Source organism: Taudactylus pleione, unplaced genomic scaffold (assembly GCF_031769625.1).
Source record: "Taudactylus pleione unplaced genomic scaffold, aTauple2 ptg000040l, whole genome shotgun sequence".
NCBI classification, from domain to species: domain Eukaryota; kingdom Metazoa; phylum Chordata; class Amphibia; order Anura; family Myobatrachidae; genus Taudactylus; species Taudactylus pleione.
This window is the reverse complement of record NW_028284442.1, coordinates 25,502,118-25,528,177: the sequence shown is the minus strand read 5'-3', so window position 1 is coordinate 25,528,177 and position 26,060 is coordinate 25,502,118. Positions and strand designations below refer to the sequence as shown.

The window sequence follows — 26,060 nt, the reverse complement described above, 5'->3', positions numbered from 1 at the left end:
TTATACCTCAGAAACTGAACGATATTTTTAATGATTTGTCGTTAACGACAAATAGTTCAAAAAAATCCTACCGTGTGTATTCACCAATAGACTTATCAGCATCAGACCCTATGGGGGTTATGTATCAGGTTCCGATTTCACGGAACCAGGGGTGATTTCAGTGAGAGTGCTGCTACATATAAAGTGACTTTTGGTTATAAGACTGAACCAGCCTTATAACTGAAAGCTGCTTTCATTTCAGCAGCAATCTCACTGAAATCCTACGTTCTGTGAAGTTGGAACCTGTTACATAACCCTCTTGGGGTCTGATGCTGAGTTGGACGCATTTTGGACATAATTTATATTTAAAAAGCAGCCTGTAAAAATATTTTATGTATATCCATATGCTGAGGTGCACATACTGCAAAACGCATTCAGCTCTGTATCAGTAGCATGTGCTATTAGAATTGCTGCTGAACAGTGAGGAGGTCTTGAAAAAGATCCTGTGTGGACCGAAACATCGACCTATTGCAATATGCTGACCTACATGCGGTGACTAATAAACACGGTGAATTGCATAAGAAGACTGATGAGTGCTTTTTTTAAATTTTTGAAAAAAATAAATTATATACATATATTTTATAGATGCCGTCTCCTTGGGTAAACGGTTGCACTTGTCATGCAGCAACCAAGTAGTAGTACACCAGTCCAGAGCCTTTGGAACAAGTAACTGCAGCTAGTTTTATTAGAAGCATAACTGACTTGGGTGCAGGTGCAAGGTATGTTCCAATTCATTCTGCTCTGCAAACCTATCAGTGGGGCATTGCATTAATTTCTGTGTTAATTTGATGGGGATTAAGTTGTATGGCCAGCCGTGTGGTTTTCAGGCCTCACATGCCCATTCCTTGCCCTGTTCATACCGCATCCGACACAGAACTGAGAGGGTGTGTACCTTGGGTGCCTGTACTTAGTAATAGGCTTTTATAACTCATTCTCAAAACAGCAGATCAGGCCTCACAAGGGTGATCCAGAATGGCCAAGCCCAACAACATATTTACCTATGGGGCCTAACAATTATGTTTTCTACCACTGCTAGTATTCATGCACTAGCCCTGCCCATAGATGGTTCACACCTGCTGCCAGCCCACCCATTATACCTACGCCGGGAGCCCGATGCCCGGCATCCCAAATGAAGGTGAGCCGGGTGGCGGGTGCGGACAGCCGCGCGGGGGGGAAAGGTTAGGTTAGGGGCTCCCGGGGGGGACTTAGGGTTAGGCACCCCCCCGGGAGGGTTAGGCTAGGGGAAGGGAGGGTAGGGTTAGGTACCCCCCCCGGGAGACTTAGGTTTAGGCTGCGAGGATGGGGGGGGTTAGATTTAGGCACTTGGGGGGGTTAGTGCTAGGCACTAGTGGGGGAGGTTAGGGTTAGGCACCCCTAAGGGAGGGTTAGGGGGGAGTAGGGTTAGTTATACTTACCTAAATCCCCTATCAGGATCTTCACTACTGACAGTTTTCCGGCGTCGGGAATTGAACCGCCAGCCATAGGGCCGTCATTCATTCAAACTGATTCCCTATATACTAAGCCTTGGATGAAGTTAAAGTGAACAGAGATAAAGTACCAGCCAATCAGCTCCTAACGTTCATTTTTTAAACACAGCTTGTGGCATGGCAGTTAGGAGCTGATTGATTAAATAGACCCTTTAGTTTGATTTATTTATTGCTGTGTTGAGTAACTGACAGATTAAAGTTATCCAATGACAACAGTAAGTAGCCCCACTATTCAAAGAGCGCACAGAACACGTTTTAGCCATAAGTTGAAAACGCATTTTTTTTAGTTGTGGTGTGGCAATAAAATTCCAGAACTAAGTTGTACATTCTGAAATGAGAATTAGCCACTACGGAGGGGTGGGATAAAGCCCCCATACTTCTGCGACGGATCGTCACGATGTGGCGATCCTGCAACCTGTCATCGCAGGATCGCTGAAATCCAACATGTTGAATTTCACAGATATGCCGATCACGATAAAAACATTATCGTGTTTGGCAGATCGGTGAAATTTAACATGTAGAATTTTACCGATCCTGTGATGGATCGCAGAACATCGATGGCCTCCGGTCGGCATTTCCGACCGGCAGATCGGCATTTCTGATCCCATCGCTACATCGCGATGATCTGTCGCAGATGTATGGGGACCTATAGATCGGGAATCCATTAACCCTTCTACAGCTCTGCCAGCAGGAGTGAATAGGAGTGATTGTTGTATTCAATTTAGTATGTGTCTTATTTTCCTGTTAATGCTAAATAGACTAAACCAGATGTTCCCAAACTTTTTTGAATCACGGTGCTCTTGAGTAACAGCATTGTTTTCATGGCACCCCTAAGCCAAATGTTTGCTATTGAGAAATTTTAAAAAAAATGTAGTAAAGTAATAAAGTGAAGTAAACTGCTGACCTGTCATCCTTAGGTTCAGTTATGTGGTGTTGGACAGGTTTCAGCTTCTGTTTGTCCAGATATTTACATTACATTGACCATTAATAATATGATTTAGTGCTGGACCACCAACCTGAGGCACCCCTGCAAGTGTCCTGAGGCACCCCAGGGTGCCACGGTGCACAGTTTGGGAACCACTGGAATAAACTATGTCCTATTTTTATTCAGCATCCTTTCGTAAAGGAAGACAATGTGCAGACATAAAATATGGATCAGTCATCCCTTCTATTAACACAGTTCTGTCCATACTGTCAAGTGACTAGGCGCAACGGAGCTTAAATGGAAAAAATGTTCATGCTCCTAGACCGAAACTCTCTTCTGTTTATTATTGTATTAAAAAAAGATGTGAGCAAAAAAATAAATGTGTAAAAAGAAAAAAAAGTGACACCATTATATGTAATACCTAATGGTGCATGAAAAAACTGCAGTCTCAGCTGTGTTGTGTGTGGTACAAAGGATGTTCTGTTCCTAGTACATACCAATTACATCTGTCTTCCAGACATCTAACACATTGCTCTAGTACCTGGCTAGAGACCACTTTTTAATGTCTGAAAGCTGATGAGAAATGAATATGCATCACAAGTTTGTAGTTAATAATACAATACATACCCCACCCCAGAGCTGCAAAACTAGACAGACCATATAATAAAAGTCCAGCTCTGTCCTAATGACAATAACAGTGCTTCTATCCCAGTGTGATAGGCTTCTGCTGGGTACAAAAGAAAACACCCACATATTCCCTATATTTTGTAAGCCCAGCAGGCAGTCGTCTATTTTTAAATGAGAAAAGCTTTCACATGACACCCAAAGAGATTTGTTACTTTGAGATGCGAGAGACAGATTTATTATAACACTGGCATTGTAAGGGCTGAAGGGGGTGACATACTGTAGCTGACATTTGGCACGGAGCGCTCAGGTTCCCAGCTGCTAGTATAACGTTACAATGTAATGTGCATAATGTATAGGTAACGTCACATGTATTTACAAATGTTTGGAACATAAGTCTGTCAAACTGATCCATTTCACTGCGGGAGGCGGAGGAGAGGAGACAGATACGTGGCAGACACTAGTTTAGTAAGTGCAACAGATAAAGCACAAGTGGGAAAGGTGACTATCATATTCTTGTTGATGGAATTACAAGTACCATCATTTCCTGTGGAGGGGGATTACCAGAGAATGCTGGAGGAAAAACGTAAGATGCCAGTTAAAGCAGCACTAACTAGTAAATAGTAACTTAATGATAACAACGACAATAAAAAGTATCTAAATATATAAACAGTGAAGCTGCCTAATATGATGAGTTGCTTTGTTATGTAGGTAATAGGCATAATACATTAAGGAGCCATAACAGTGACACTTACAATATTGCCAGATACAGAAACACCTCAACAGATGCCACAACGGTGATGTGTATCAATCATTACTTTTAAAGATAAGACTAACTTTTTAAAAGGTATTCCTGAGATACTAACATGCCCAATCACTTGCTGCACAATCCTCATTTACAGAATGTGGGCTCTATACCATGCGCCAACTGTGTCTAAACTTTTGTTCAGCTCATGCAGGTGAAAATAAAAACTTTTTTTTCTTTTGCATTGGGCTCATACCTTAGAAAGGATGACTCCTGTTACCAACGTGTGCTGTCTCCTGAGACAGGACGCCTGTGGCTGCCTCCCACCCCCCGGTGGCTGCTCTGAGGATCTGGAACTGGGGAAGACCCTTAGCAGCCTCTTTATCTGGGCTACAGATCAATGAGTACATGAGGTGGAGCCAAGGGCGGCTCGGAAAGGGAGCACAGCTGGACTGAAACCTCCAGGGATGGGAGGGAGTGATTCCTGTTTCTCATCTTATTATGTGGCATTCCATTGAGCTCAATACAGGGTAGCACAAAGCCAGCACACAGATGTGCAAGCTGCTGGGATGATCTATCACATACTACTTGTATATACACTCAGCCATTATAAATAACATACACTGACTGAAGAATGGCTATTATGTGATAACAAGGGGTAATGTGCATCTCAGCTTCTGACAGTGTACCTACTAGTTATACATGATATGTTATTACTTTAAATGCAGTCAGTGATTTTCAATTTTTTCAATCTGAGGCACACTACACAAGATATAAAAACTGCCAAGGCACACTATATGTGGATGCGGCATTCCTGACCAATGAAAAAACCTACACATTGGCCCCCAAATAAAAATACACACACATTGGCCTCCTCTGGAATAAAACACACTACATTGGCCTCCTCGGTAATAAAACACGCTACATTGGCCTCCTCGGGAATAAAGCATACTACATTGGCCTCCTCAGGAATAAAGCACACTACATTGGCCTCCTCGGGAATAAAGCACACTACATTGGCCTCCTCGGTAATAAAATACACTACATTGGCCTCCTCGGGAATAAAGCACACTACATTGGCCTCCTCAGGAATAAAGCACACTACATTGGCCTCCTCGGGAATAAAGCACACTACATTTGCCTCCTCAGGAATAAAGCACGCTACATTGGCCTCCTCGGTAATAAAATACACTACATTGGCCTCCTCGGTAATAAAATACACTACATTGGCCTCCTCGGGAATAAAGCACACTACATTGGCCTCCTCGGGAATAAAGCACACTACATTTGCCTCCTCAGGAATAAAGCACACTACATTGGCCTCCTCGGGAATAAAACACACTACATTGGCCTCCTCGGGAATAAAACACACTACATTGGCCTCCTCGGGAATAAAGCACACTACATTGGCCTCCTCGGGAATAAAGCACACTACATTGGCCTCCTCGGGAATAAAACACACTACATTGGCCTCCTCGGGAATAAAGCACACTACTTTGGCCTCCTCAGGAACAGTGGCATATCTATCCATTGGCCAGGATGGTAATCGACAGGGGCGCTGGCCAAAGGGGGGTGACGTCCGGCAGTGCCACCAGCAGCCAAGGGGTGGAAACAGGTCAGGACTACCAGGACCGGAACTAGCGGCGGTGCAGCCACCGCTAGTCCCCCGGGTCTCACAAGTGTAAGGCAGACCGCAGTGAGAGCAGTCTGCCCTACACAGTAACAAACACACAGCCACCAGTTCATGAGCTCCGCCTTCCGGCTTCCCCCGCAGCGGGTGATGGGAGAGACATCATGACGTCTCTCCCATAGTGCAGAGCGGGCCGGGAGGAGCGTGTGTGTGTAAGAATGGCACAGGCGGGGTGTGGCTACTAGGGGGCACTGTCTAGGTAGTGGCCGCTACAGTGGGCACTTTACTGGGGGGGTGGCCACCACTGGGGGAAGGGCCGTAGAGAGCGCCGCCGGGCCCCGGTAAAGAGGGGGCATGGCATAATCAAGGGAGGTGTGACCACGCCCCCTTGAAGAAGATGAAAAAAAAAACATTTTTGCAGCGCCGTGGAGGGGGTGCTGTGAGCCCCTCAGCCCGGCGCCAAGCCAGAGGGGGGCACGATCAGTGTGATCGCACCCCCCTCAGGCAGAGGAGATTGCTGTGGCTGCTGCTTAGCAGCCGCTAGCAGTCTCCCACCTGCTGGGCTGCTGCGAGGGAGGGAGGTGGGAGGGGGGGCGGCGCCAGAACCAGGCCCCCGCCGGGTCCCTCTGGAACCCGGGCAAAGTGTACTCGCTCCCCCCCTCTCGGTGCCCCTGACTGGGGGCACTGTATAGGGGGGCCCTACTGGGGGCAATGCAGCATAGGGGGGGATTACTGCTGGGGGCACTGTACAGAGGGGGACTACTACTGGGGGCAATGCGGCATAGGGGGGATTACTACTGGGGATATTGCATAGGGGGGCTACTACTGGCTGGCAGAAGGGGGATAGCGGGGGAAACATTTTAACTACTTATTTAATGTATAGTGTAATTATTTAATAAGTATTGGGGGAGGGGGGCGCCAGTCCAGTACATTAGCAGGGACGGTCGAATCCCTAGATACACCCCTGCTCGGGAATAAAACACACTACATTGGACCCCACAGGAATTATACACACATACATTAGCCCCCACAGGAATTATACACACATATATTAGCCCCCACAGGAATTATACACACATACATTGGACCCACAGAAAAAAACAGTCACATTGGCTGGCAACCACAAAAAAAACAATCAGATTGGCTGGCTCCTTCCGAAAAAAAAAACACATTGCACCCCCCCCCCCCAAAAAAAAATAATCACATTGGTCCCCACACAAAAAAAAACACATTTCTCCCTACAGAAAAAAATAAGATTGGCTGGACTCCACTGAAAAAAAACACATTGCTCCCCATGTTAAAAAAAAGCAGTTGACTGGCCCCACGCAGAAAAAAAAAACAAATCAAGACACTTTGCTCCCCACACAAAAAAAATTAGCTCTAAAAAAAAAAAAAAAAAAAAAAAAAAGAAAAAAAAAATTACACTCATTGGCCCTTACCTGTCAGTAGTAGAGAAGGTTCACTGACGTTCCTGTCCAGTCTGTCTGGTTGGTGTTCCTCTTGCTCAGCCACAATCAGTGACAGGACAGCACTAAGTGCAGAGCTGTGAGCAGCATACGGGTGGGTGGGCTGGCTAGCTGGCTGGTGGGCGCTGAACGCGGCATTCGTGACCTATGATGTCACGCCGCCGCAGCACACTTGACATCCGCTCAACAGCAGTTGAAAAATGCTGATATAAGTGATTGAGGGGCCCATTTATCAATAATCACATATTCATTGCGATCTGGGCGCGATATTAGTGTACAATATCGCATTGCAGTTTGTGATCATGCCGCCCACCCCTGCGATGTGCTCGGAGTGAAGTGACTACATCAGCAGTCTCTCCACTCCTTTATTGGTACTCATGGGCATGCGTGGTCTACTAAAGGTGGACCCTTCTCCCTGCAAATTTGCGAATCGTAGCTACAGGATGCAGTGGAGCAGTTATACATGACCACTGATGTCCTGGCTGCAGATTTGGTGATAGAAGTTCTTTCCTTCATTATGATTAGTAAACCTTTAAATTACAAATTGCTGTGCTAAAGAGATGAAAAAAAAACACAAAAAATGTTTATGGTATGTAAATATATACATTGTGCTGATAATTGCTCTGCAACTAAATGCAAGCTATATTGATATCTATTTTCATTTAGAGGCATATCTATCAATTATCGCGTTTTAGACCCGATAAGTGTTATTTCTTGTTGCTGCTATTCGCGGCAATAAGAAATGATATCCCGGCAGAATGTATTCATATACACATGCAGGGACAAAGGCTTTCTGTGATGTGTTTGGAGTGAAGTGATTGCATCAGCTGTCACTTCACTCCTCTTTTGCGCGGTCCAGGGCTTTGGAGGAACCCTTACTTGGTAAGCTTTGTGAAATGTAGCCCATAGGCTATAGCTACCATCATCTGAATATGGCATTAGCTGCCGACCTTCACAGCCCCCATTTCTTCTTCAGGGTCCATAGGATCCACAGAATCTACTTTGGGGTATGTAGTTGGAGAGATCCATTGCACCAAACAGCTACCGCTTTAAAGCTCCCAGCATGCATTGGTCCTCCTCCCTATATACCCCGCCTCCAGCCACAGGCATTCAGTTTTTTTGTTTGGTGCGCGGCAAGTATCCAGACGCACCTGTTTAACAGCAGGACTGCCTAGGCAGTGGCAGGTTTTTCTTTTTATGATTTACCTTAGTTTTTTGAACTTCTGAGTTCAGCAGTATTAGGCGCTGAATAGGACGCAGATACTGCGACTCCATCTACCTCTGCCGATGCCGAAATACCAGGGGATTTTGGTGGGCCTCAGCGAGGCTTAGCTAGCAGCGTCGCTGGGGTGCGGACTGCGATCAGGTTCACGGAGATGGCAGGTAAGCGATTCCTCCTGAGGGGAATCATGCATGACATAGTCCAGGCCTCCAGTGTAGGAGACGCACCAGAGACGGCTGCGGGTGAAGGCATCGTGTAACGTGTGCTAACTAAGGTGGCCGGGGCCAAATCGTCTGTCGCCGGGGATGGGTAGTAGACGCACTAGAGCGCACTGGTTTACGTCTACTACTGTGAGGCCAGCGTACCCATGCTGTCAAAATTGCAGCTTATGGGTGATAGGCGTTCCCCCGGCAGCTCCTTCACCGACCCAGACACAACTTCCGGTTACGGATTCCCACCTCTAGGTTGCTACTTCTGACCCCCTCGTATGTGAGACGCTCGCAGTTCACAGTTATGCGTACTGCTGCAGGCTACTGCAGTAGTTATGCTACTGCTGTCTCCCTGTATAACTCTCCTCTGGGTCTATATAGTGCTCTATATCCTGCCAATACCCCGGCAGGGCTGGTCAGTTGATTCAGAGTCAATTTGCAATAGCAGTGTTTGTATTTATGCATTGTATGTGACTTTCATGCTAGCTGTTGTATATATACTGCCTTTTGTTTTCAAAACTGTCAGTTATATCTATCACTGTGTTTCTCCTCATCCCTCTGAAAAGGTGTGTGGGGTTTTTCATATGTGAAGTGGGTCACATTGCATTTATACTGTACACCTTATACCGATCACAAATTTGGCATGTCTGAGGGTAAAGGTGAGAAGGGTGAGCCTCCGGTGCTTAAGTCATGTAAATCCTATTTGGCAGGCTTGTCTGAACAGGATTTTGTGCAGGATGGATTGTTTAGTGCCTGTTGTAAACAGCCACCTTTCCTATCTGGTACACCTGCACCTACACAAGACCCATCTTGAGTGGGGTCTTGGTCGCAGGTTTTGTCGCATATGGTGGATAAGGTTTCAGTGTCATGTGCTCCTACCACGATATTGCCTCCTACTGTGGGATACCCACAGCAGTTGCATCCTTCTATGTACTTGTCCCCTATGAATCCTTGTTGGTTTGATTCTTCTGCTCACACTAGTCAGAGTATGCTGCCATCTATAGCCCCTAAGCAGAAGGTGGATAGACCAGTGGCAGTAAAGAGGCAGGGGCATAAGAGAGGTTCTCTTCAGACATTACCTCAGGATTCTGACCCACCCTACTCATTGAACTGATACTCATCCTCTGTGGATGTCCCCTCTCTGGTGAGAGCGGTTAGATCTATCCTCAGTATAGAGGATTAGAAGGTGCCGCCGAAAGCTAAGACTCCGGTCTTTAGGCGTCAAAAAGGTGGCTAGAGATTATTTTCCTCAGTCTGAGCAACTGACGAATCTCATGTCTGAAGCATGGTCTATTCCAAATAAGCATTTCCATACTACAAGGAATTTGACCTCTCGATATCCATTTGCTCAGGGTGAATGTAGCAAAAGGGAAGTTCCCCCATCAGTAGATGCTCATGTGACTAGATTGATCAAGAGCTCTACGTTACCCATTCCTGCGGCATCCTCGTTGAAGGAGGCTACAGATAGAAAACTTGATAACTGTTTAAAATCAGTGTTTTCATTATCTGGAGCTATTATCAGGCCAAGGCTATGGAAGAATGGACAAAGCCACTGGAGGATAGCATGCCTAATGCTACCAGAGAACAGCTGTCTTCCCTTTGTCAGATACGAGAAGCAGCTATGTATATGGGGGAAGCGGTCATCGACGCAGGTATCTTAGCTTCTAGGGTATCAGCAGCTTCAGTTGCAGCTCAAAGGATCTTTTGGCTAAAAACCTGGAAGACAGATACAGGTTCCAAGAAAGCCATGGAATCCTTGCCAATTGGAGGGAAGGTACTGTTTGGACCAGAGTTGGATGACATAATGTCTTCTTTGGCAAAATATAAATCTGCCGGGTTGCCATCTACAACTACCCCTAAGTATAGGCAGTCATCAGCTCGGTCCTTTCGCCCACATGGTAGGGCAAAGGGACAGTCCTCTAGACAGGAAAATTCCCACAAGACATGGCAGATCAAGAAATCTCGGTCAGCCAAGCATCCTGCTTCCAAACTGGATGGTAAGCCCACTGCCTTATGGGGTGGGCCTTTAGACCCGGTCAGGTCCTTGGCATTCCGGGAGTCTATTGGGGCCTTCCTGAAGTCAGGAGTCATTATCCCCATTCCTGTGATGCAACAGGGAAGGGGTTATTATTAAAATTTGTTTTTGAATCAGAAACCAAATGGGTCACATCGCCCTATCCTGAATCTGAAGTCTCTCAACAGATTAATTCATGTGCCCAAATTCCACATGGAAACCCTACGGTCAATTATGCTGGCAATGGAGCCTGGAGATTTTATGGTCTCACTGGACATACAGGATGCATATCTGCATGTTCCGATTTCACGATCCCACCAAAAATTTCTGAGATTGGTTGTACATAAGCAACATTACCAATTTCAGGCTCTACCATTTGGGCTGACCACAGCCGCTCGGGTATTTACCAAAATAATGCAGTGATGACGGCTCATCTCAGACGACAAAGGGTCAGGATACTGCCATATATGGACTACCTCCTGATATCAGCACAATCACAGGAATTATTACAGTGTCATCTTCAGATGACCATTGTCTGCTTACAAGAGCACGGCTGGATAATAAATTGGAAAAAGTCCTCTCTTTCTCCAACTCAGCGGATGGTGCACTTGGGGGCTCTGCTGGATTCTCTGGGCCAGAGAATTCTCCTACCAGAGGACAAGATTGCGGCACTACAGTCTCGTGGGCGCAGTCTACTTTGCAAACAAAGTGTGTCAGTTCACCTGGCAATGCAGGTGCTGGGCTCCATGGTGTCCACATTCGATATGGTGACATATGCCCAGTTCCACTCCAGGTCCCTGCAGCAATGGATTCTGTCTCAGTGAGATGGTCAGTATCATCGGATAAAGTCTCAGATGATACGCATCTCGCCAGAGGTTCGGCTCTCCCTCACTTGGTAGCTGCAGATTTAGACATTTAGACAAGGGTTGCCCATTGTGGGTCCCAGATTGGGTAGTCCTCACCATCGACGCGAGGATGGGGAGCGGTGACAGGTCATCACACCTTTCAGGGAAGGTGGACGGACTAGGAAGACATCTACCGATAAATATCTTGGAGCTTCATGCAGTGCACAGAGCACTCAGTATAGCACAGGACCTTCTTCATGGCAGGCCTGTCCAGATTCAGTCTGACAACACGACCACAGTGGCTTACATCAACCATCAGGAAGGCACACAAAGTCCGGCAGCCATGAGGGAAGTGGCAAACATTCTGCAGTGGGCAGAATGCCATCTTCCAGCAATCTCAGCAATATTCATCCCAGGAGTCCTCAAATGGGAAGCGGACTTCCTTAGTTGTCAGGACGTACACGCCGGAGAATGCGCTCTTCATCCGGATGTCTTTCAACTCCTGGTGGATAGGTGGGGACTACCAGATGTAGATCTCATGGCATCACGCCACAACCACAAGGTCCCCAGGTATGGCTCCAGAATGAGGGACCCCTCAGCCGCCTTCGTGGACGCTCTGGCAGTGAGGTGGATATTCAGGTTGGCATACCTGTTTCCGCCGATATCCCTCCTCCCAAGAGTCATAAAGTTCAAGCAGGAAGGCGGCAGGTTAATACTAATAGCTCCTGCATGGCCAGGAGACATTGGTAGACAGGCCACTTCCACTGCTTCTACGACCGGATTTGCTAGTGCAGGGACCCTGCCTATATCCGGATTTACCTCGGCTGGCTTTGATGGCGTGGCTATTTAGGCTTCCACCTTAAAGGCCAAAGGTTTCTCTGCTTCTGACGATGATGAGGGCAAGGAAGCCTGCTTCAGCCCGCATCTATCAGAGGATTTGGCATTCATATTTTAGTTGGTGTTCCCAAACAAGAGTACTTGCTTTTCTGCAGGCCGGGTCAGACTTCGGTCTGTGCCTGGCTACCTTGAGGGTTCAAGTTTCTAGGCGGAAAGTCAATGCAATGTAATAGGCAGAAAAGTTTTGACTATGAATAGCAGGCGGAAAAAAGTGCTGAATTGGGGTTTTGGGGTGCAACGTTGTGGGAACCCCCGTGCAACCTTCACACAGTCCCCCAATGGTAGACTGTGTCAAAAAAAAATAAAAAACACTTAAGAACACCCCAAAAAACTACTTTCAATTTGGGGGCGAAAAAAGAAAAAGTTGGGGACAAAGTTTAAAACTAGCGAACTAGACTCCAGGGGGGTCCCCAAGTATGTCCCAGGTGTTTTTTTCATTGCAGATGCTTGCGGCAGGTGGATTTTTCACGATTTTTTAAACTTAACTTTAGCAACTTTAAAATATGCTGACCCCCATTTTCAAGTACCCCAAATTTGCTGGGATAAGTTATTTTCTGCAAAAAAACCTCCTGAATACTCTTCTTCACCACTTATACAAAAACGCTATTTAGCAGCTATTGAGCCCGTTTAAAAACACCAAATACCTTCAGCAAGCCAAATCGGGGGTAATTAGAGCTAACCCCCATGTCAGAGGATCTTTTGGGGGGTGTCAGGCTGATTTCCCCAAATCTGACATGATTTTCCGATGGTTTAAGTTTCGCCGGGTCCCATTTTCGCCTACTTTCAAATTGAATACGGGGATACGCGGGCATGCGCGTGATATTTTTCTGCCTGCAAAACAGGCAAAGTAGGTGAAAAGTCTGGGAGGCGGAAAAGTATTGCTGGTCCGCTCAAATTGACTACGGCTCATAGACTGGAAACGCTGACAAACTGGTCCCTCCTACCTCTAGCTTCTCACCCCACTCTATCACTGTGATCTGTATGTCCTCAGAGTTACAATCTGTGACTTTGAGCCCATCTGTCTGTCCTACCCAGGGACGGGGTCACCAACTACTCCTCTTAAGAATTGTATCTCACTTTGTTGTATTATTATTTCTCTGTTTGGTTATTGCCCCTGTAATGTCTATGTGATCCCTTTTGTATTGTTATTTATCCTATTGTTATTCTTGTACGATGCTACAGACACTTTGTGGCCCCTATAAATAAAGGATAATAATGTAACCCCACTGCTGCCCATAATTATCTACTCTCCCAGAACCAGCAGGAGACTCTTGATTTTTTAGGTAGTCCCCTGGGCTCCCATAAGACAATGTACTCCTCTCGCATCCCTCCCACTTCCTAGTGAATTGGACAGGATGGTGAGAATAATACCTGGAATTATGGTCTGTGAAGAGCGGGGAGGGCCCTAGTGATGCAATTTTATGCTAATCACATCATTTGGCCCAACCCTATTCCTATACGCACGAGTCATGCAATTTTACAGTTAGGGGGTGGGGCCTAATAACACAAATAGTCCGGACCCGCTCCCTTCACTGGCCACATGAGCTTCTCTCGCAGAGGAGATACTTAATGTAGTCAAGTTTGCGCTGCCTATGCTGAGAATTCAGCAGTTACTGGGTTCAATTTTGGTGTAATATAGAAGGATAAGTCCCTGGTATTGAGGCATTCTGGCTGTTTTTACACAGTGTACAGGACAGCCATGGGAGAAGGGTAGCTATAGCAACTGGATGGATCAGGGCCAGGTGACCAGTGAAAGAGCTCTGTAGCAGCTAAAGAGGAATGCAGGCTCTAGTAGTGATGGCCATCGATAGTCAATGGTTTTACACCATTGTTCGAAAACTATTGATGGTTGAGCCAAAGATGGCTGAGTGCTGTGCATGTGTAGACCTTGACCATCGAGCCAGCACCATCGATGTATTTCCAGCATCAGACATCACCATCGATTGTGTGGCGTCGGTCTTGCACTATTGATGAAAAAAAAGCAATTGACATCAGCCATAGACCATAGATGGTTGCAAGCCATCAATGGTCAATGACCATCCCTAGCACTAGCTTGTGATGTGAGCAGGAAAATGCAAGCAGCGTGAGGACTGTGCTTACATAGAGCCAACTGCAGACTGTTATGAGGAGAGACTGAGGTGACTGACTGAAGGGGGAGTCCTGGAGGAGAATCAGTAGCGGAAATAGCTGCTGGAACTTCCCTCAAGGAGGGAGTGTAACCATTTTTATCTGTGTTCATCAGAGGTATGTTAAAATAGAGCCTATATTGATTGTCCAGTTTCTTTCAAATAGTGCCTATTTCACACCATATGTTTTTTATCTACATTTGTTGCCCAGATGGAGGCGTTCCCATGGGAGCGCCTACTGTCTGGGGCCGGCCCCACTGACATCACAAGTGATGTCAGTGATGTCAATGGGAGTGCTTTCAGCTCTGTTTGAGTCGAAAGCACTCTAGGGCTTGCGGCAACGAGACCCTACCACAAGGGTCTCGTCGCAAGCCCGATGGTCGCGATGGTCTTGACCATCGCGACCATCTTCCTGGCCGCTCGCTATAGGGGTTCACTATGGGGTTCTTAGAAAGTATGGGGGTGGATACGTGACACGTTTTGCTGCTATCCTGTGCAGCTTTATCAAAGGACGGGCATGTTCAGTAGATAGTCAGGATCGGTAATACAAACCTCTTACAGCACCAGCAGAGAATTACTTACCATCTGTGCTGGTGTAAACGTTGGTAGCTGTCTGAGGGTATCTGGTCATTAGGTCTATAATACAAAGGTAGACAATGTGTAGGTAGACAATACAAGTTAGACAGGCAATAGGTCGACAGGGTCTGAAGGTCGACACACTAAAGGTTGACAGGGACAGAAGGTAAGGTCAACAGGGTCATTAGGTTGACACACAAATGGTCGACACATTTTTTAAAATTAGGTTTGGCACTTACCCCGATGGTTAGGGTTAGGCACCAGGAGGGAGGTTTAGGGTTAGGCACTTACCGGAGGGTTAGGGTTAGGCACTAGAAGGGACCGTTAGGGTCAGGCACCTACCCCGACGGTTAGGGTTAGGCACCAGGAGGAAGGGTTAGGATTACAGTGTAGATTAAGGCTAAAAACAACAACAATAGTAGACCATTTGTGTGTTGACCTAATAACCCTGTTGACCTTCTGTCCCTGCCGACCTTTTTACCAGTCGACATTTAGTGTGTTGACCTTCAGACCCTGTCGACCTATTGCCTGTCTAACTAATATTGCCTACCTAAACATTGTTTACCTTTTTATTGTAGACCTAATAATCCACACACCTGTCTGTGTGTGTCTCTGAGTGACTGCTGCAGGGCCAGGGCTGCGCACTGATTGGCTCTCACTGTCTCAGAGAGCCAGTTAGAGCTAGCAGAGAGGGGAGGAAGGGAGGGACTAATGGGTCATGTCTGAGGCAGTGAGAGACAGCCTCCAAAGATCCCAGCAGCATGAGCCATGGACATTTTCTCATGCAGAGACACAGCACACAGCAGCCAGGGGAGGCATAGCTGTTAGGATTTAAAGAAAAGAAGCCACCATTGGAACACCATCAAATGATTACCAATCAATGGCGGCAAACATTGGAATGCTGTCATCAAGTGGTGAAAACACTAACATCACAAGAAAAACATTGATGGTTGGCAAACATCGACCATCGATGTCCATCCCTAGTTTGGAGTAATGAGGAACGAATATAACACTTCCTCATAGATGTGCAAGATAACTCGTATAAGTGTGAGAACAGTACTGTAGGGAGCAGGGCACTGGAGAACAGAACATCTCTGGGTCATATACTAGATCAGGCCAGGCCAACCTGTGGCTCTCCAGCTGTTGAGAAACTACAGTCCCAGCATGCCTTGCTGTTAGGGAATGCTAAAACTGTGTCAGGGAATGATGGGACTTGTAGCTTCACAACAGCTGGAGAGCCACAGGTTGGCCTGGCCTGTACTAGATGGTAGTACAACTGGAGTGGGACCAGACTATAGCAACAGGAGACTGCAGCCGGAATGGGACCGGACTCAGACTTAGCAACTGGAGTCAGAGTAGAATCAGACTTAGCAACTGGAGCTGGATTGGGACCTGACTTTAGCAACTGCAACCGGAGTGGAATCAGCCTTAGCAACTGCAGCTGGATTGGACTGGACATTGTAACTAGAGTTGGAATGGAAGCAGACTAGTACTTGAAGCCAGAGTGGGACCGGACTTTATCAACTGCAGTCATAGTAGAATCACTGCTGGAGTAGGCAAGGAGACTATAGCTAACAAGCCAAGGAGCTGGAGCCTTGGACATCCAACAGTGACGAAGCTCAGGCACTGAATACTGTCAGAACCAGGAATATATACCCTATGATGCACAGGGATTGGCTGATGCAGTCAGGTGTATGCTGGCCTGGCTATCACTGGAGACTTAGCGGTAGCTACCGGGACCAATATGGCAGTGCCCAGTGTTCGGAGCAGCGGGAATGCCGACAGAGCCCCATGAGACCACCACCACACTGGGAACCCAACAGCAAATCACTTGGCTGGTCAGGAGCCACCATGGCTGTGCCCAGTGTCCGGAGCCAGAGGGAACGCCTCCAGAGCTTTGGGCCCCTGGGACCACCACCATGCTGGGAACCCGCTGACAGCACACTCTGACAGCCCCCAGGCCAGTACCCCCACCAAGACAGAACAGCATAATCCCGAGGGTAAACACAATTCCTGACACACACCAGTCGGCATTTGACTTTGGTTTCTGGATATTTAGAGGTTCACTGAACATAATATTTGCAAACTCCTCCATCGAATCTGTTTAGTGGTTTTCCGGTATTTGTTCTCGCAGATGTTCTTTTCTGTTGTTGGTTGTCGACGCTGATAGCTTCTGGTTCAGATATGCCTCCAGCTGCTGGCACATCCAGTGACACATACTTGTCCTGCGTTTCTGTTGTTTCTAAATATGACATCTCTTGACTTGACAAACTCTCTGGTAATTGGATATAGCTAGAATCTGATTGGTTGCTATGGGCAACATCCATTTCTAAAATCTCTCACTTTAGTAAATATACCCCTATGACTACTTTGCTGGCTATGAGAATAGTTCAACATAAAGCTCATGTTGGATTTCTGTGATATTAGTTTTAGTCCCCATTTTCAGGCAGGTAGTGCCCAGAACAACTTTTGTTGCTGTAAGCACTTCATTCCCACTTCCTTTGATTGTTATGTAGTGAACCACTCTTCATTGCAGCTAAAATACCTGGTAGCACCTGGATCGATATACCAGCAATCTTTTCTACGGCTGTCTGTGACACTCAAAGCAAACTCATCTTTCCTGTTGCATTTCTTATTCTGCATAGCATTACATTCAAGGGCTTTGTGACCTATTTTGTGACATGTATAACATTTGTGCTTGAATTTTCTGAGCTTCTCACTCCAAGGTGTCAATTTACTAAAGTGTGGTTTTTCGGAAGTGAAGTTGTTGCCCATAGCCACCAATCAGATTGATGTAGTTATGCCTCTGATGAAGCTGTGGGTGGAACCACGGGGAAACGCGTCAGTCACTGCCACTCAGTCTATGAACACTACAGGAGTCACTACAGTAATACTTGTGCCGCTGAACACGGAGCTTATTGTCGGCTGATTTTGTCTGATGACCGCACTTCATCACCCTTGCTGCTGACACAGAGCTCATTGTGGAGAGTAATGGCACACACCAATGGATCCCCTGAAGTCAGTGAACAGTCCAGTACTTAACCAGTGAAGTGATTTATTCAGCAGTAATCTGAATGTACAGCATACTCACAGTTATGCATGTAACAGACTCTCAGCATGGACCGGAGCTTTAGCGGAGTATCCAGACCACCAGCCTGTAACTGTATGTTGGTAGCGATGCAGTTTACTAGCGGTATCAGTATTGTGGGTCAAGCAGTAAATGGCGGGTCTCACCGATCTAAGTGGAACACGTCTGTGTTCCACTGTAGTGCTCTAACACAGTGATAAGATGGTACCGTGCATGCACAGAAGAAGGTGGCCATCTTGGTTAGGGATTGAAGCCTCCCTAAAGGAACCAATATGGAGACTGCACCGTTTCTTTACTTCAACATATTTTCTCAGATTGGCTTTTTATTTTCTAAGAAATATCCAGAGTGCAGTTATGCAAATATCTGGAAGACAAGTAATTAAGCATAAATATATGTGTAATTGTATTGTCCGTTCGGTATCTTGGAGATATCACAAGCATGTTAATGACTTGCCTTGTTTTGGAACATATACTGAATCATTTTTTTTGTTTTCATCACCTTAAGATATCATAGCACTTCAAATTGTCATGAATATTTTTAAGATTAAATATTATACCGCAACCATTAGTATTCTTCTGAATAATTAATATGTATCATCTAAACTAGATTCCATATATATTTATTTCTTGGAGTGTTTGTGTTCAGAAATAATTATTACCTGCTTGTCTGTTTTTCAAGTTTCTCTACCAACTGGGATATGTCAGATTGAATTATTGATTAGACTGGGAGTTTTGTACTCTGGCTGTCATACTACATTTGTGCTGATAAAGTTTCTCTCACGCATCTGTTCAGACAGTCTTTTAACCAGTATAAAACTAAGGTTTTCATGCATCCAATAGGTTGAACTGAAAATTCTGTAGTACAATAGAGGTTTCTATACCAATATCACTATAGGTCAAATATGAACTACAGAACTGAAGTATAAATGGCATTTTGTAACATCAAGAGACTTTCACGCAATTTCACTCCTTTTTATGATGAAGCGCATGAACTTTCCAAGATGGTGAGTCTACAGCAGTGAAAATGTTTTCACTGGAATATGGAAGTTACCATAGATTGGGGGTGTTCCTTGCTAAGTGAACATTTAGCTGAAATCCCAATAGGTTTCTGCCTACTTTTGTGCCAGAGGCCCATACTCAATTATCGGCGAAAAGTTTTCGCTGCTGTGTGGTTTTTAGTCTGTTTCTGATGCATCGATCTAATCAATTCTAGAACGTTTTCGCCTAAGCGAAAACTCTATAGGCAAAATCAGACTAAAAAGTTGTGCAAAATCCATATTTTGGGGTAAAAAATGGGGGAACTTGGTTCTGAACCCTTTGGACCCCCCTTCCCCAATGACTAATTAGGCAAAAAAAAAATTATCTTAATTCACCCCAAAAAAGGCATGTCATTTTTGGGGTGAAAATGCAAAAAGTGCCTGAATTTTCGGTTAAGGGACTGGGATAGGCATTTTGGGGTGCTCTATGGATGGGTGTTTTTAGGATTGCAGGAGGCTGCAACAGGTGTATATTTAAAAAATATATATATTCTGCACTTTACAACCCCCAAAATATACCAGTATCCATTTACATGTACCCCCAATTTAACTACAGCAATTATTTTTCATGAAAAACATTACTTAATATAATTTGTCCACACTTATGCATATATGCATATAACAGTCCTTAGACTCAAAGTAAGATCCCTAATTACTTTTATTTTGGCTAATAATACACTTCTATATTGATTACCTGGGTGAGTTAGGCTTTATTGAGGGTACAAGGGTACAGACTGTTTTCCCCAAAAGAAACCTGACCTTTTCGCCAGTTCCACTATTCGCTGCAGTCACCCATATGCGTTTTTGCCTGTTTTACAATTGAATAGGGTGAAAAGCGGGAGTGAGCATTGTGTAAGCAAGCGAAAACTTTGCCTCAAAACACGCAAATGAGGCGAAAACATTGCACTTTTTGCCGATCTCGGCTTTTTGCGGCTAATTGAATCCGGCCCTAAGTTCAAAAAGTTTTCATTTTGCAGGAAGGAATTATTTAAAGTAGAAGCCCATTTACACAAGTGCTCCATAACTTGAAGACATGTTCCTCTATACCAAAATACTTTTTGTAACCCATCTGAAGTGCTGAAGAGCAGATCTAAGTTTTTTAAAAGCATTTTGCACCATACGCTCGGTCAATGCAATAATAAGCTTCAAACACATGTAGTAATGAACAGTGGTGGATTTTACCTAGGGGCTACAGAGATGCAGCCCCCCCCCCCAGTGAAATCCACCACACACAGGGACTGCCTAGCGCTCCCTGCTAATCACAGCTAGACAGGCTGTCCCAGGGGGAGATGTTTTCACTCCCTGACACTGCCAGTCCATACCAAATTAGCAGAGAGAGCTCATCCAATGGGAAGCCAATTTCCTGCTATAACAGCAGCCCTATCTGCAGAGGCGTCACTAGAGTTGGTGTCACCCGGTGTGGTAGCTCATGGTGTCACCCCCCCCCCCCACATGGGCCTTATATCGCAACACACAGAATCCTTAGTACTGTTTTTGGACTATCGCTATATGCAATGGTAATAGTAAGAAAATAAACAGCTAACAAAACTAACATTATACCTTTAAAATACAATATCACAGGTAAAACATAGTGACATTTACATAAGTAATGTGCCCAATATACAATGCCCCCTGTACTAGAGCGCATTATGCAAGGTCCCCTTTATTAGAGCCCCATATGCTGTACCCCCAGTAGCGCTCCTTATGCAGTTCGCCCAGTAATGCCTCTTATGCAGTGGCCCAGCAATGCCCCTTAAGCTGTGCCCCTAGTAGTGCCCTTATACAGTGTCCCCAGTATTGCATGTCTTATGCAGTGCCCACAGCAATGACCCTTATGTTGTGCACCCTATAGCACCCCTTATGCAGTGCCCCCAGCAATGCCCCTTATGCTGTGCCCCCTGTAGCACCCCTTATGCAGTGGCCCAGCAATGCCCCTTAAGCTGTGCCCCCAGTAGTGCCCTTATACAGTGCCCCCAGTATTGCCTCTCTTATGCAGTGCCCCCAGCAATGCCCCTTAAACTGTGTCCCCAGTAGCACCTCTTATGCAGTGCCCCTTAAGCTGTGCCCCCATTAGTGCCCTTATACAGTCCCCCTTAAGCTGTGCCCCCATTAGTGCCCTTATACAATGCCCCCAGCAATGCCCCTTAAGCTGTGCCCCCATTAGTGCCCTTATACAATGCCCCCAGCAATGCCCCTTAAACTGTGCTTCCAGAAGCGCTACTTATGCAGTGGCTCCAGCCCCCAGTAATCCCCCTTATGCTGTGCCCCCTCCCCTGTGCTGCGCGGTCAGTACTTACCTCGTCTCCTCTCTCTTCATTACCTGCAGGCCAGCACTCTGTCTTTCTGGGTGGGGTACGGTGCGCAGTCCTTCATGGCACACAGCGCGCTCAGGCCGGGTTCCCTCCTCCTCCATCAGGCTGAGCGGAGCCGGCGTGCGCAATGACGTCATCGCGGCCGGCGTCCAGAACCACACACAGGCACAGAGATTCTCTGTGCCTGTGTGTGGCTCTGGACGCCGGCCGCGGTGAGAGAATGTGCGGCGCCGGGCAGAGCAGAGGAGGACAAGCAAGTGGCACTGCAGGACGGACCAGCCAGCTATACAGTGAAGGTGTCAGACTCCGCCTCCAGCAGCAGCTCATGGTCGGCGGTGCGCGGTGGTGCCGTGGGTGTGATGTGCGGTGCGGTGTTGCTCTTCTTGCTCTTGGTAAGGTAAGGTGTCACCCCCTTGAAGGGTGACACCCGATGCGGGCCGCACCCCCCGCACCCCCCTAGTGACGCCACTGCCTATCTGGCTTCTAAGGGCTGCAGCCGATGTGCGCCTGTTCGTGATTGCAATCCCGTGCATGAACATATATCAGGCCAGCAAGCCCCCCCCCCTGGGAATTAGAGGTAGGAACCGCCTCTAGCAATGACATTTTATATGTCCACTCACTTTAGTACTTTATTTAAGACATTTATCTAAGGTGTGCAGGAATTATAGAATTAGATAAAAATAAATAAATACAAACTAAAATGTATGTATAACCAGCTGATGGACCTGAAGTATTAGTAGGTTGGATTTTGAAGTAACATGGAACCAGTGGCACAATTAGGGATTAGGGCACTCATTGGCACAACAGTAATGACCACCCTCCACTGCCCTTTTAATTATTTTCATTATTTGGTTATAAACCCTTATTTGACGATTGGCAGTTTACAATAATAATATAACCAGGCATGAGCTATGATGTTTACCTCATAGAACAGCTTAAAGGCAGGGGTGTAGCTTGGTCGGAGTCTGTGCTCCGGGCACCGCCAGACACATTGGGCACTGCAAGGAGAAGATTACCATCGATGGCACAAAAACCATCTATGGTGAACCATCGATGGCTTGCTTCCCCTCAATGGCCACCGCTGCTGAGGCATACTGAGCCGCAGGCCAATCAAAAATGTGGGTGGGGCTTAGCATCCAGGGGCGGGGCTAAGCTCCATCCTGTCAAGGGGGAAAAAAAACATAGGCTCCCACAAATACTTCAATGGCAGAGAACCATTGGTTGTCTGCCATTGATGGCAAAACTAGTTAACATCGGCCAGCCACCATCGATGATTTGAAAACATTGATGGTCGATGGCCATTCCTACATACACCTTATCCCAGGAGGGAGACCATTGTTGAGATGTTGGGAGAAGCGCGCCTGCTATTGTGCATAGTCTCATGCTGCCTACTGCCACATAGAGGCAGCAGGCGACCCATATTTTTTCACAGGGAGAGCACAGCTCTTCCTCTTCACATGCTGTGCCATCCTCTGCTCTGCCCGCTACACTTAGTATAATCAGTTACTGACTGCTCCACCATGCTCCTCCATGTTTTCTCCAAATCATAGATATAAGTTTTTAGCTTTTATGTTATAGCTGAGGCCTTTATAGGATTACCTACATATGTGGCTGTCTCCTGCAAAGTCTGTGTTTTCAACATGTGAGAGTGATTGCCTAACCTATGTTCTCTGCTTAATACTTTGGCACAGCTCTGCTGCCACCGATGAACCAGTAGCTTCTGTTCAGTTGTTAAAGATAAGGATATTTTCTTTTAAGTAAACTGAAAGCTTTATTTACAGGTAGGACACTAAAGTATCATACTGTGCTGGACATGTACAGGTTAAGCCTAGTATGGAACAGGTGCATGTTGTCTTTGCTTCATATTGTCAGCATAGCGTTTACAATGTTAAAAAGCAATGTGCTTCTGCACTGTTTCCGAGTCTTCACTATGTATACATGCTAGGCACTAGGACCCAGAGTCTGCAGGGATGTCCGACCTCCAATCTGATGTGCTACTGTACATGTGGCTGCAGCCATTTTTATTGTGTAGAGTGATATGGTGGGAGACCATAGTCTCCGACTGACTCCTGTGAGAGACCCGGTTAATTACCTGATATAAAGCTGTTCCAGCATCCCTGCATTCACCGGCTGGTAAGCTGTATGTCATCCTGCTCCGCTTCATTACCAATGTGCATGTAACAGTGAGTACGGCTGTATCTGTTATCTATCAATAAACCAACATCACTGGTTAAGTATTTGGGTTATAGTTTGAGTCAACCACTGGTGTGTGCCTACACAGGGCTGGCTCGAGGCATGTTCGACCAGTGCGGTCGAGTTGGGGAGTAGGAGTCCCTCGCCGTACAGGGCGCGGCTAGGGCTGGAGCCAGCCCTGTGCCTACATAACTCTGCAATAACAACCCTTGTATGCACATCATTTCCAACATATATAACAGGCATTTTTGTCTAATTTTCGTAATTCAATTTTTTTTGTGTGGGGGGGGTTTTCCCACATGCCCCACATGCTTCCAATGCACCCCATGGCACTGTTCGTTACCAGGGGGGTGTAGCATTCACTTGCTCTGCCATGCTTTGTCTCTGCTTACAGGAGCAATCTGCATATGTTTTACCTATCCACACTTCACTGAAATGGAATAGGGTATGGTATAGTGGGAATATTTTATAGTTACTGGTAAATTGCTATCACTTTACTTCCAGGTTTGGACCCCGGCCATGCTACTGCACAAGTGCCGTCTGCTGACTGTACATGACTGAAAGGAGAGTATCAGAGAGGGATCCTTCTAATCCCTCTCACAGGAAACTTTGTGAAGTGTACCCATGGGCTACAATGGCTAACACCATCTGAAGTTGGTGTTAGATAATGAGGCCAAGCTCCAGATTGCTTTGCTTTTAAAATTTGACAGATTAGCAGGCCCCATAGAAACCTATGGGGCTGCTTTTGCATTTGAAAATGGGGGACCATAGCAGATACCTCCCATATAGGTGTCCCCCCCCCTCCTCCATTGACAAATTCTGACATTACATGAGAACCAACGAAGGTAATGAATGAGAAGCACACACCCAGGTTTCCAGAAGGGCATAAGTAGACATAAGAAATGGAAAAGATGTCAGATAGTGGGGGGCAAATCAGTGATAAAAGAGATAAGTGTGACTGGACACCATCTTGGAGAGAGTGTCTACAGATTCGAGGTAGAGGAGAGTTGGTGTCAATCAGTGGCCAGTGGATGCCCTGTTGAATTATCTAAAGGGTCTTCTCCAGTATTAAGTGGCAAGAGGGTGGCCAGTACCTAGACCGACCAGATTTTACAGCATACAGCCTCATGGAGAGAATCAGAAGTCGAGCTGTCAGAGCTCATCATGGTTGGGGACTGCATTCAGAATCTGGAATGACCACAAGAACTGCAGAATTTGTAGCACTCACGATGTGAGTAACCTTGCAAACCATTTCTACAATTCAGTGGGATACAGACAGTAACTGTCTGCCAGTCTTAGGTAGAGGACTGATATCGATGAGGAATTATATAATTTCAGACCCCAACACCAAGCAATTTGGGGCCAGTTTAATGGTGCGTACAGGCGGGACGATTAAAATGCTCAATATGAACGATAAGGATAGCAATCATATCGTTATCATTCATATCATGCATTTTTTGGTCCCTTCCAACCCACCAACGACCTGCGATGCGTGGGAACGTATGGACGATAATGATATCGTCCATCGCCCGTGCATGCAGGCCAACCTGGTCAATATCCATATAGGGCCCCGCGATCATTGATCGCGGGTCTTTGGCCGTGTGCTGGATGATCGATATTGATCATCTAGCACTCCTGGAGGGTGCAGGAGATCAGTCAGCGATATTGTTATCGTACCGTGACTGATCGTACCGTGTGTACCCACCATAAAGCAACCAAAATGGCTGAGTCACTATGTGTGTGTTCAGTTTAAGCCATCTGAACTCTGAAAGTTAAGCCAATTAATGTGATTTTGAACCTTTCATTTAAGACTTGTCACTGTGACTCATTGTCATTAATGTATCTTTGAGAGAAATTTGGATGTTAGGTTTGTATTATAAAGACAACTGCCCGGAAATATAATGTTCTGGGATAAAGATAGTGAAATCACTCCAAGTCCTGACCAAGAAAATGACTGTAATTGTGAAATGGATAGTAACTATTATTTATTTTTTTTCTGAGTTGTGTTTAGGTTCCATGATTATAATTTTCATATGTTCTGTAAATGGAACCTTACTTCAATTGACTTCTTGGCAGCATGTACAGTAACATTCCTTTCGTGTCTGGGGCCATTATTCCTTTCTTCTGTTTCTCTTAATAATTGTGCCTATACCGAGAAGGAAACCTGGCATTGTTTTCTAAGTATTTGGATGTAAAAAATCTCTTTGAAACCCACAGGGGGTCTGTAATGCAATGCAAATAATAATCCAATTGGCTCTGATAAAGATTTTTTTTTTGCAACTGTGGGAGTATTTAAATATGTCTAAGTGTTAGGGAAGGTCTTTTATTATTCATGCTACGGCATTATTACTTATGAATGTTTTTGTTACAGGGTAATCCCTAAGGAGCTATGGGCCTGATTCAGACCCGCTCTCAAGCGCACAGCGCTCGCAAGTGGGTTGATGGTTCCCCACTGCACATGCGCCGCCTCCGGCGTGTGCATGCGCGAGACCCGTCCAGCAATGGCTGCTCCGTCGCTACGGGCCTCGCTACAAGATGGGGCGGCTGTTGATGTTGATTGACAGCTCGCCCCGTTTTGTAGGCGGGGAGGGGGGGTGGCTGCACGAACGCAGGCATTCCCTTAGG

General features: G+C 46.1%; 1 protein-coding gene and 1 long non-coding RNA gene across 4 annotated transcripts in view; one reads left to right on the top strand and one right to left on the bottom strand.

Moving 5' to 3' along the window:
- The window catches only part of SERPINF1 (serpin family F member 1), a 75,083-nt gene extending 70,879 nt beyond the window's left edge, over nucleotides 1–4,204 (bottom strand). Inside the window, exon 1 of the mRNA XM_088454934.1 lies at nucleotides 4,077–4,204. The gene's annotated coding sequence lies outside the window, so the exon portion shown is untranslated. The remainder of the gene's footprint in view (nucleotides 1–4,076) is intronic.
- Nucleotides 3,504–26,060, top strand: part of LOC148538447 (uncharacterized) — a 79,065-nt gene continuing 56,508 nt past the window's right edge. For 2 of the 3 annotated variants that reach the window (XR_015871996.1, XR_015871994.1), the window contains exon 1: nucleotides 3,597–3,661. This is a non-coding gene — a long non-coding RNA (uncharacterized LOC148538447). Of the gene's footprint in view, nucleotides 3,544–3,596; nucleotides 3,662–26,060 lie in introns of those variants that run through there. The other variant, XR_015871997.1, reaches the window with a different exon arrangement.